This window comes from Gorilla gorilla, chromosome X, assembly GCF_029281585.2.
Source record: "Gorilla gorilla gorilla isolate KB3781 chromosome X, NHGRI_mGorGor1-v2.1_pri, whole genome shotgun sequence".
In the NCBI taxonomy this organism is placed as follows: Eukaryota; Metazoa; Chordata; class Mammalia; order Primates; family Hominidae; genus Gorilla; species Gorilla gorilla.
The window spans coordinates 112982904-112995242 of NC_073247.2; the positions used below are offsets into that span (position 1 = coordinate 112982904).

A 12339-nucleotide genomic window follows, 5' to 3' on the forward strand; every position below is an offset into this window, starting at 1 on the left:
ACTTTCCTGAACTTGAATATGAGAACAATGCACTTGCATACCTCTGCACACTTGCTCATGCTGTTTGCTCAGCCTGGAATGCTCTTCTCTGCCTAGTGACTGGCGGATATCAGCCCCTCTTGCAAGTCTCACAGACGCTATCCCCTTTTGAGGTTAGAATTAATTTCTCAGTTCCTGCGCTATCAGGCTGAGGTTTTCCAAGAGCAGGAAACAGTGATAAAAAGCAGTAGTAATAGTAATAGCAGTAGCTGCAAGCTTTCAGTAAGAGGATATCTTTTGGCTAGCTTGGACAGAAGAAAAGACTAGACAGCGTGGGTGCTTGGTTCGTCTCTGTGGGAGTCAGGAAGTATAATCAGATTCACATGGGTGAAAGAGGCTGTCTTTTTGCTTTCAAGATGAACTACACCTAACCCATCCCACACTATCAAAGGAGAACTCTGAGCGTGTCTTGCAGAAAAGAAAAATAATCATAGAAAAGTACTTGCCTCTGCCTCATACCTCCCCCTCACTGTGAGCCTTCTTACCCTAAGTGGGAGGTGTGTGGAACTCTGAGGAATCTGGAGAGTGTACCGATACATGGGTTCATAGCTTGTTGATGCTTAGGGTTCATTCTGCTCAGTCTGCCATTGTCCTGCTTCTCTCACAATTAGATTGTTCACAAATGGTTGTTCACCAGCCCACTGTTTCTGAGGTTCAGCCCATTGAGAGCAGAAAACAAAAACAAAACCTTCAAATGGCAAAGGGATTTGAGAGAAAACAGCAGAGCTGATACAGGAATGGCTGATGGTGTTAACCCACTGTGTATATGTCCTTGGGATCCCTGGAAGGACCAGAAATATTTCAGTGGATTAGTTACTGTTTAAAGACAATGGAATACCAGTCCAACGAGAGACCAGTGCAGCAAAGAATATAAACAGAGAATTTTATACAGTTCTGGCTGCAATCCTATAACAAACAGAAGTACTCACACATGGTTTTATGTCAGTTTGTGAATTGAGTTCAAGAGGCCCTAAATCTAAGTGCTGTATGTAAAATAAAAGCAATTCGTGCAGCTGTTACATTGTATTCTCCAATCTGGAATTAAGTTATGGGCAGAAAATACAGAATATTTTTCCCACGTCAATTTAATCACAGTTTGGAAGCTTATTTGTTGCTTCTTTTGTATCCCTTACAATGTTTGGCACTGCTGTGTACAGAATAGACACTAAATAAACATGAAAGCCAGGAATGAGGTTAAAGATCCCTGCTTGATAGTCATTAGTATAGTCAAAACAGAGTCTCACTGTCACTTCCCACCCTCCCTATTTCTTTTGAGCCTTGCCCCAGCAGGAGACCCCCAAGACCCTCAAGGTAGTCCTAAATTAATCCTCTCAATAGGCTCATCAGTAGGCTTTTCTCTCTGACATCATTTCCTTTTTTTTTTTTTTTTTTTTTGAGACAAAGTCTTGTTCTGTCACCCAGGCTGGAGTGCAGTGGCATGATCTCGGCTCACTGCAACCTCCACTTCCACGTCCCAGGTTCAAGTGATTCTCCTGCCTCAGCCTCCCAAGTAGCTGGGATCACAGGCACGTGCCACCACGCCCGGCTAATTTTTTGTACTTTTAGTAGAGACGAGGGCTCACCATGTTGGCCAGGCTGGTCTTGAACTTCTGACCTCAGGTGATCCACCTGCCTCGGCCTCCCAAAGTGCTGAGATTACAGGCGTGAGCCACCGTGCCCGGCCACTATTTCCTTTTCTTGGGGTCAGTTGAAGTACCCCAACTCACAGAGCTAATTCCAGAAATAGGGTTGCTGGGAGAAATTGGGGGTAATTTGTTAGGTTCTGGGCTTTGCACCTAAGAATCACTGCCTTAATTCTGTGCTTTATAGTGTGATGGAAAACATTGGTGCTAAGGACTGGGCTTGTTAGCAGGAATCTTTTCCTCTAGAATGGAATGCATTGATATGCAATAGTGTCCTCTTTGGCATTTATATTCTTCTGAAACTTCAGTAATGCAACAAGTCATTCTCTGGCATCCAAGTGTAATTTCTACTTTACCTCCTTGAATCACAACACTTTCTCTACTGCTCTTCTTAGCACATGCTTCTTCCCCAGAACGCTTTCAGCAATGGGCCCATGAAACTGGTGGAAGGTCCCTAAAATTTTACTCCATTATCTATTATGTATTGTTCATTGATCCCTGACAGGTTTGCTCTGATTCAGCATGAATAACAATACTAGCTAACATTTATTGAATACTTACCATGTGCCAGGCAATGTGCTAGGCACTTCGCATATGCATCTCATTTAATCCTCATACCTACCCTCTGGCAATTTTAGTCTTTTCATTTTACCAAGAGGGAAACTAAAATCAATAAGCAGATAGTAGCATCAGGATTTGAGCCTAGGCAGTCAGCCTTCAGATCCCATGCTGGTAACCACTATGCTAGTACCACTCTTAGGTATTAAAATGAGTATGTACTCAATAAATATTTGAATAAATAAATGATTAGAGGGCTCTAATTTCCAAAGGGCTTCCCCAAGGCCTCCCTTAGGCAGGGTCACGTGTTTTTGGCCCATTGCTCTGAGGAAAGTTTAGACAGATGGTTGAGGGCAATTAGGTTGTGCTTGCATTTTCAAGCACAATTGAGTCCCACTTCAGGAAAGTAGAGAGCAGTTCAAAAGTGAAATTGCCTTCTCTGGTCTGTTGAATATGAGTTAGCTGTGCTCTGGCAGCCTGCTTACTCTTAGCTACTCTTAGGAGAAAGGCTTGGGACCTGGGGAGTAGGCATCCGAAACCCACAACCTTAATAGCTAAAGTTTTCTTGTGGGTAGAGTGAGGGTAAGATAGGGAGGACACACAGAACTTCAGTCTGGTAATATTTCCTTTTAAACTATTGGGTCACTTAATCTCTATGTACCTCATTGTCTCCATTTATGAAGTGGGAGCAATCTCCCTGGCTTGCTTTCTATTTCTGAAGCAAAATACTGAATCAAACTGCTTCTAAGACTACAAAGGCTCTCCGAAGGTTTAGCTGATTGTAACCATTATCTCCAGAAACTGGAGTGTTCTGATACAAAGAAGTGTAATGGGAATGATTCAGGTAAAATAGTAGATTGGAGAGGGGACAATGTGGAACTGCTGGAGTAGGATTTGCTTATTATTGGTAAGATGGTTGCAATGAGAGATTATTATTTATAACACACCGTAGAATTACAAAGCACTTTACCGCTATTCTTCAGTACAGTCCTACAAATTGATATAAGACTAAAAATAATGAGGCCAGGCCTGAAAGGTTACTCAGTGGGTAGTAAGTATGAATAGTCATTGAAATGAGAAAATGACAAATATACCTCTCAGGTCCAGCACAGTATATCTCCAAGAGCCCTATTCCCTGCTCTTATAGCTGTTTCCAAGAAAACTCTGGCTTAATGTGGTAGCTGCATAGGGGTAAGGATCTAGGCTGCTTTGGTGATGTTTGGGGCTGCTTAACACTGTACTTTGGAAGAATTGCATGCCTTAACACCCCTCTGCACTTCCACTGCCTTATTATAGCACTTTTCTCATTCCACTTTGTTTAATAGTTGTTTGAGGAGGTGTCTGCCTCCCCTATTAGACAGAGATTGTGAGTTAGTCATTTTTGAATCTTGCTTTGGTGTTGGAAATGTTTTACACTGAGCAGGCCCTCCCTTATGTGCTTTCCAACCCCAGGAACCTAATTAATTTGACTGATCCCCGTCCTTGATGGCCTAATAATAGGTAGATTAAGCACATGCTTAGGAAACCAGCTAAATAGAGGCATTAAAGATTTTTTTTAAAGATTTGAGTATTGGATATATCTCATTGTTTGGTAACACAATGAGATACTACTTTATAACTTCTAGGATGGCTATACTAAAAAAGACAAGTATTGGCAAGAATATGCAGAGATGGGAACCCTTGTACATTGCTGGTGGAGATGCCACTTTGATGAACGGTCTGGCAGTTCCTCAAAAAGTTAAATGCAGAGTTATCATATAACACAGCAATTCTATTCCTAGGTATGTACTTAAAAGAATTGAAAACATATATTCATACAATAAACTTGTACACAAATGTTCATAGCAATAATATTCATAATAGCCAAAGAGTGGAAACACCTAAATGTCCATCAATTGATGGATGGATAAATAAAATGTGGTATATTTATACAATGGAATATTATTCAGCCATACATAGGAATGATGTAGTGAAGCTTGATGATAATATGCTACGTGAAAGAATCCAGACACAAAAGACCACATGTTGTTTGATGTCATTTGTGTAGAATGGCCAGAATAGGAAACTCTATAGAGACAGAAGGTAGATTAGTGGCTGCCTAGGCCTGAGAAGGGACTTGGGGGATATTGGGGGCAACTGATAATGGGTATGGAGTTTTTAGTTTGAGACAGAGTTTCACTCTATCACCCAGGCTGAAGTGCAGTGGTGCAATCGTAGCTCACTGCAACCTGGAACTCCTGAACCCAAATGGTCCTCCTCATGCAGCCTCCCGAGTAGCTGGGACTAAAGGCACGAGCCACCATACCTGGCTAATTTTTAAATATTTTTCAGTAGAGACATAGTCTCACTGTGTTACCCAGGCTGGTCTTGAACTCCCAGGCTCAAGCAATCCTCCTGCCTTAGCTTCCCAAGGTGCTCAGATTATACCACACCTGGCTGAATTGTGCACTTTTAAAAAGTGAACCGTATGAAAATAAGAAAGAATTGCAGTTGTAATTATGAAAAAGTTCAGATTTTGTTGAATTCTCTCATGCTTATTTTATAGGTTAGTATTATTTATATCTTAAATTATTTATGGGCACTTAGGGTTTGTACCATTATCTGTCTCTTTCATTCTTGGGGTTTTTTGTTTGTTTGTTTTTCCTTTTTTTTTTTTTTTTTTTTTAGATGGAGTCTCGCTCTGTTGCCCAGGCTGGAGTGCAGTGGTGCGACCTTGGCTCACCACAACCTCCACCTCCCGGGTTCAAGTGATTCTCCTGCCTCAGCCTCTTGAGTAGCTGGGACTACAGGTGTGCACCACCGTGCCCAGCTATTTTTTGTATTTTCAATTGAGACGGGGTTTCACTATGTTGGCCAGGCTGGTCTCGAACTCCTAACCTCGTGATCTGCCTGCCTCGGCCTCCCAAAGTGCTGGGATTACAGGTGTGAGCCACCACACCCAGCCATCGTTCTTGGGGTTTTAAAATGTCTTACCCTAGCCCTGTTGTACTCTAGCTGTGCATCATACATCATATTGAATCTCTCCTTCTTTGCCTTCCCCTTCAAAATCATTTGCCCTCTATCCCATGCCTGTCTGGTGATTAGAACGAAAGAGACAAACTAATGAGTATAACGTATAGTAACTGAAGATAGCACTTTCATTTTGACAGATGCTTTAACTTGAAGGAAATGATTAATAGGGAATTGCAGGCACCATGGTGGGGCCAGCAGGGGAAGTCATTTTTATTAGTGATAGCATTTCAGTCCTCCTCAAATTATACCAAGTAGGTACCTACTAACTCCACTGACTCCTGTGAGATCGAATTTAAGATTGGATCTAAGGAGGGGGCAATATGGTAGCTCCAAGTTTGACTGGTTATTGTCCTGTATGAGGCATCCTTTTATCACTGACAGAGTCTCACCTTGAAATTGTCACTTTGCCTCTACCAAGCAAATAAATACCTGCCTTTCTTTTGTGAGACAGATAGAGCTGGCTACTAGATATAAAACAGACAGCTCTTGTTGTTTAGGCCCAGGGTTGCTTTAGATTCTGAAGCAACTTCAGGGTTTAAAGGCATCCCTGAAATGGGTTTCTACCAGTTGGTGGTCAAGGTGCTTGCCACCCATATATGCCAATATGTGCTTTCAAGTGCACCTAGAATTATGAAATGGTAAGTTCTAGGATGTGTCCTATTTGTAATACTGTGGCCCTGCCTAAAAGTAGGAGAGATGTGGGAAGAGTATCAGCTTTGGAGTCAGGTGGATTTGGGATTGAATCCCAGCTTGCATTTTTTTATTAGCTTTTTGAATTTGGACAAGTTACTTTTAACATCTCTGAGCTGTAGTCTCCTTGTCTGTAAAGTTGGAAATAATAACCCTTACCTCACTGAATCATTGTGAGCATTGCAGGAGGTAACACTGGCACACAGGTACACTACTTGGCACAGAATACAGTCTCAAAAATGTTAGTTCCCTTCCCCTCTCAATCCAAGTTACAAGCAAGAAGTGAGTGACCATTTTGCCTCAGTATCCTAAACACAATGAAAGTACAAATCAATAGCAGTTCTCTTTAACCTAGAAAATCAGTAGTTTTTTTTTTTTTTTTGAGATGGAGTTTTGCTCTTTTTGCCCAGGCTGGAGTGCAATGGCGTGGTCTTGGCTCACTGCAGCCTCCGCCTCCCGGGTTTAAGTGATTCTCCTGCCTCAGCCTCCCAAGTAGCTGGGATTACAGGCAACTGCCACCATGCCTGGCTAATTTTTGTGTTTTCAATAGAGATGGAGTTTCACCACGTTGGCCAGGCTGGTCTTGAACTCCCAACCTCAGGTGATCCACCTCAGCCTCCCAAAGTGCTGGGATTACAGGCGTGAGCCACCGTGCCCAGCGGAAAATCAGTAGTTCTTATTGAATTGTATATGTTTTCTTGGAAGCTCATATGTGAAAGGTTGCTAGTGAATGTGCATATGTCTAGCAGTCTGGGCTGAAAGGAGGATAGGAAGGTTGATAATGTGAAAGATAGTGAATAAACCTGAATTGTGTGGTTGGTATGTCTACTTAAAGAAATATAGTATCTGATCTAGCATGGAAACAGGGAGCTAATTACATTCCTGGCACGACGTCCTTAGCTGTTATAGTCTACTCTAGGATGTATGTCCTTTGCATATAGGAAAACCACCAGGACCTTGAAGCAATAGAAATAATAATCTCTTACATTTGAATAACACTTTATAGTTTCAGTATATATTCACATCCATTATCCCATTTGAGTCTCAATCCAAATGAGTGAAGTAAACAGGGCAGACAGCTATTATCTCCTATCTGGTGAAGGAACAATCAAAGCTCAAAAATGTCAGTGACAATTTTGTAGCAAAATTGGGATTAGAACCTTTGTCTTTTGACTCCTAATTCAACATTCTTTCCACTATACCACTTTAACCGTAGCTTGAATGGTTTTGGCCTAAATGGAATATATTTGAAAACATAAATAGAAGTTATGTTATATAACATCCCAGCTGCTGGGTCTGGTTTAGCAGAAGCTTGAAGAACAGCAGAAGAGGGTGGGAGGTAACCAAGTGTGTAAAATGAGTTCCACATTTTCAGATGTTCAACAAAAGCAACAGAGAGTGCTCAGACCATTGACTGGGACAATACTGATTCTTTAACCCTTAGTCTGTTATGGCTTTGCATTATTCCTTATCAACTCCAATGACGAATTCCAGCCTTTTTGACATTGTGCCCCTACATTTTTAACCTGTTCCTCCAACTTAACCTGTTCCTTCAACTTATCTCCAAGCCTCCTGCATCTATATCATACATGGTGAAAATCCCTCCCTCCTACTCTCTGACTCATTCTCTCATCTGAATTCATATTAATCTTGTTTGTCCTGAGACATTTGCCTCTATCTGTTCTTCTAACCCTTTTGGTTTTTCTGCATGGAACCTCAATTCATTGGAAGCAATCTCTGCTGTGTAAATCAAATAATATGGCAGAAGATATTCTGCAAATAATAGCTGGCAAAGATTTATTATTATTCTGCATTTTCTGAGGGATATTTTTTACTTTCCAACCTTACTGAAACCTGGGTATTCTTTGCCCTGATGATGCTGCTTCCCTCTAAACTTTCTCCAGTTTGTCCATAACATAATCTTAAACTGGTTGTGTGTGTGTACGTGAGATGGGACTTTCTTTTTTAAAAAACTTTATTTGTTTGGAGACGAGGCCTCACTATATTGCCCAGGCTGGTCTCAAACTCCTGAGCTCAAGAAATCCTCCTGCCTCAGCCCACCAAAGTGCTGGGATTACAGATGTAAGCCACTGTGCCCGGCCCAAGGGGGTGGGTCTTTCTATAGTGGGGAAACATTCTTCCCACTTCCCAGCTCATCGGAGTCAACATACTTCCTGCTCCTCGCATGTTTTTCGACAGCAGGGAAAGGGAGGCAACCAAACAGATTCAATGCCATCCCCATCAAGCTACCAATGACTTTCTTCACAGAATTGGAAAAAACTACTTTAAAGTTCATATGGAACCAAAAAAGAGCCCGCATTGCCAAGTCAATCCTAAGCCAAAAGAACAAAGCTGGAGGCATCACACTACCTGACTTCAAACTATACCACAAGGCTACAGTAACAAAAACAGCATGGTACTGGTACCAAAACAGAGATATAGATCAATGGAACAGAACAGAGCCCTCAGAAATAACACCACATACCTACAACTATCTGATCTTTGACAAACCTGAGAAAAACAAGCAATGGGGAAAGGATTCCCTATTTAATAAATGGTGCTGGGAAAACTGGCTAGCCATATGTAGAAAGCTGAAACTGGATCCCTTCCTTACACCTTATACAAAAATCAATTCAAGATGGACTAAAGATTTAAACGTTAGACCTAAAACCATAAAAACCCTAGAAGAAAACCTAGGCATTACCATTCAGGACATAGGTGTGGGCAAGGACTTCATGTCCAAAACACCAAAAGCAATGGCAACAAAAGACAAAATTGACAAATGGGATCTAATTAAACTAAAGAGCTTCTGCACAGCAAAAGAAACTACCATCAGAGTGAACAGGCAACCTACAACATGGGAGAAAATTTTCGCAACCTACTCATCTGACAAAGGGCTAATATCCAGAATCTACAATGAACTCAAACAAATTTACAAGAAAAAAAACAACCCCATCAAAAAGTGGGCGAAGGATATGAACAGACACTTCTCAAAAGAAGACATTTATGCAGCCAAAAAACACATGAAAAAATGCTCATCATCACTGGCCATCAGAGAAATGCAAATCAAAACCACTATGAGATATCATCTCACACCAGTTAGAATGGCAATCATTAAAAAGTCAGGAAACAACAGGTGCTGGAGAGGATGTGGAGAAATAGGAACACTTTTACACTGTTGGTGGGACTGTAAACTAGTTCAACCATTGTGGAAGTCAGTGTGGCGATTCCTCAGGGATCTAGAACTAGAAATACCATTTGACCCAGCCATCCCATTACTGGGTATATACCCAAAGGACTATAAATCATGCTGCTATAAAGACACATGCACACGTATGTTTATTGCGGCATTATTCACAATAGCAAAGACTTGGAACCAACCCAAATGTCCAACAATGATAGACTGGATTAAGAAAATGTGGCACATATACACCATGGAATACTATGCAGCCATAAAAAATGATGAGTTCATGTCCTTTGTAGGGACATGGATGAAATTGGAAACCATCATTCTCAGTAAACTATCGCAAGAACAAAAAACCAAACACCGCATATTCTCACTCATAGCTGGGAATTGAACAATGAGATCACATGGACACAGGAAGGGGAATATCACACTCTGGGGACTGTTGTGGGGTGGGGGGAGGGGGGAGGGATAGCATTGGGAGATATACCTAATGCTAGATGACGAGTTAGTGGGTGCAGCGCACCAGCATGGCACATGTATACATATGTAACTAACCTGCACAATGTGCACATGTACCCTAAAACTTAAAGTATAATTAAAAAAAAAAAAAAAAGATTGCAGAGGAAAGCAAGAGAGGAAACAATGTATAAGAAGTTCCCAGAGGAGATACAGAGAAAATGGCCTGAGGTCATGGGAAGAGGCGTTGACCTTAGGGAGGTAATAAGTGATTTCGTTTTGTCTGGAGACGGTAGGAGGGAAAGACTGGAAGACATTCTGAGATAGAGAAGTTTGCAGGGATAACATCCACCTTTTCAGTAAAGCAGGAGAATGGAAGTTATTTGCTGAGGTAGGTGGCCGGGATTGGGTGGCTGGTAGAAATGAACAGAAGTAGTTGTTTTGGTAAACATGGTCAGGGACCAGCAAATAAGGCTGCGGAATGGCAAAACAGCAATGAGAATAAGCTATACCACCTCTCTCACCCACAAAGGACAAAAATACAGTTTATTTCTCCTTTAGCAATGCAGCAAGTAGGCAGACTAGGAAGAATCAATACAAGGAAAGGCCAGTATGAAGAAGATCCATTTGGGGACGAGGCCCACTCTTCCAATATAAAACCGAGTTGTCCGTTTTTTCCACCCTCACTACCAACTGCTCCACCTCAGGCCCTTATCAGATGAGTACTGCAACTGCTTCCTATCAGGCACCCAGGCTTCCAGCCTTTCCCCCCTCAGATTCATCCTTCGTTTCACTTATCACTCTATTGTATTTGTTTTTAATTAACTGTCTCACCCATTAGGCTATGAGCAACTTGAAGGCAGTCTTCCAGTCTTCTCTGTGCCCCTGGGGTCTAGCACAGAATGTGGAATGTAGTAGACACTCAGTAATGGTTCTTTGAATGAAAACCACTGGAGCGATATTTCTAAAACATAAACCTGATCATGCCACTTGCCTGCTTAAACATTTTAAATGATCCTTAGCATGGTACTCCAGTGCCCCCATGGGCTGATCCCATGTGCTTCCATAGCTTCATCTCCTGCCACCTTCTCCCCTTTCCCACCCATATCCCTGTCTTAAGTTAACCATACTTAACTAGGACGTGCAGTTCCTCAGCAGGCTGTGTGCTCTAACCTTTGTGCTTTTATACATGCTTTCTCCCTATCTGAAATACCCTAGCAAAGTCCTGTGCAGTGATACCAGGGTGAGCCTTGAACATCCTTCTGCCAGTTACCAAGGTGAAACTAAAGTCAAAGCTTGTGGCCCGACCTACTTTTATCTTTCTTTGGCCTCCTCCGAAAATAGTTGAGTCTAGCCTATGTTCTTGTTGGGCATGTGGTAGCCTGGTGCCGAGGGTTAGTAGTGAGTCAGGTTCCCATGTGTTTTGTATATGTCCGTCAACAGTTGTTCTGTGTGTGCCTTCCCAAACTATTTCTCACAATGTTCCCTCTGGTCTTTCTTCTAGCCAGCTCTCCACTCCAACTCATTCCAAGTCAGTTGTAAAGGACTCTGAGGTCCCTGGTTCTGGATGGATGGTATTGACAAACCCTGTAAGCTTCCACGGCTAGGATGGAGGGCGAGACAGGGTCAGGCCTGGGCTAGGCTAGGTAGCTGAGAAATGTTCTGTTGCGGATGTGTAGGTTGAGAAGCCAGATGTGTTTTCAAAAGCCCCTTCAGAAATCAAAGGCCTTTTCTGCACCTGCATGGGGGCCTGCCTTTTGCTATTTGGACCAGATAGGAAGGGCTACTTACACAGCTCTGAAAGCTTGATGACAGGGGCAATTGGTTCCTATGTCGCTTATTTTGAAGAGGAGATCAGGCCATATTTCTAGCCTTTTGCTGAAGCTAGCAACTTAAGTTTTTAAAATCTCACCTCAAAAGAAAACATATATATACACACTATTTTCTAGCTGAAGGTTTTCAATAATAGTAATGATCATCATGATGACCACAGTTATTAATGATGTATTATATATATCAAAATTGCTAAAAGAATAGATTTCTAATGTTCTTGCTACAAAAAAAATGATAAGTTGGTGGGATGATGAATATGTTAATTGGCTGGGCTGAATTTTTCTGCATAGTATACATAGATCAAAACATCACACTGGAGCCCATAAATATATACAATTATTATTTGTCAATTAAAAATAAATAATAAAAATACTTCATAAAAAATCACATAATAATTTTAAAATGGAACTAAATAAAACAGTAATTCCGGGTCCTTTAGACACTTTGTAAACACTAGTCCTAGATCCTATGTAAATACTAGTCCTAGGAAGTATTTTCTTTCTTTCTTTCTTTTTTTTTTTTGAGACAGAGTCTTGCTCTGTTACCCAGGTTGGGTGCAGTGGTGCGATCTTGGCTCACTGCAACCTCCACCTCCCAGGTTCAAGCGATTCTCCTGCCTCAGCCTCCTGAGTAGCTGGGATTCCAGGCGCACACCACCACACCCAGCTAATTTTTGTATTTTTTTAGTAAAGACGGGGGTTTCACCATGTTGGTCAGGCTGGTCTCGAACTCCTGACCTTGTGATCCGCCTGCCTCGGCCTCCCAAAGTGTGGGATTATATAGGCGTGAGCCACCACGCCCAACCCTAGGAAGTATTTTCTAAGTTCCAGTGCCATCAGAGCTTATAAAATTTTTAGAGGCAAATCAGTGAACTTAAGCAACCCACTCCCAACCAGTCTTTGTCTCTCTCCATATACACCC

At 41.8% G+C, this 12339-nt stretch overlaps 1 protein-coding gene across 2 annotated transcripts in view; it reads left to right on the forward strand.

Annotated features, from left to right (window-relative positions):
* Window positions 1-12339, forward strand: part of DRP2 (dystrophin related protein 2) — a 149461-nt gene that overhangs the window by 16802 nt on the left and 120320 nt on the right. The window lies entirely within an intron of this gene.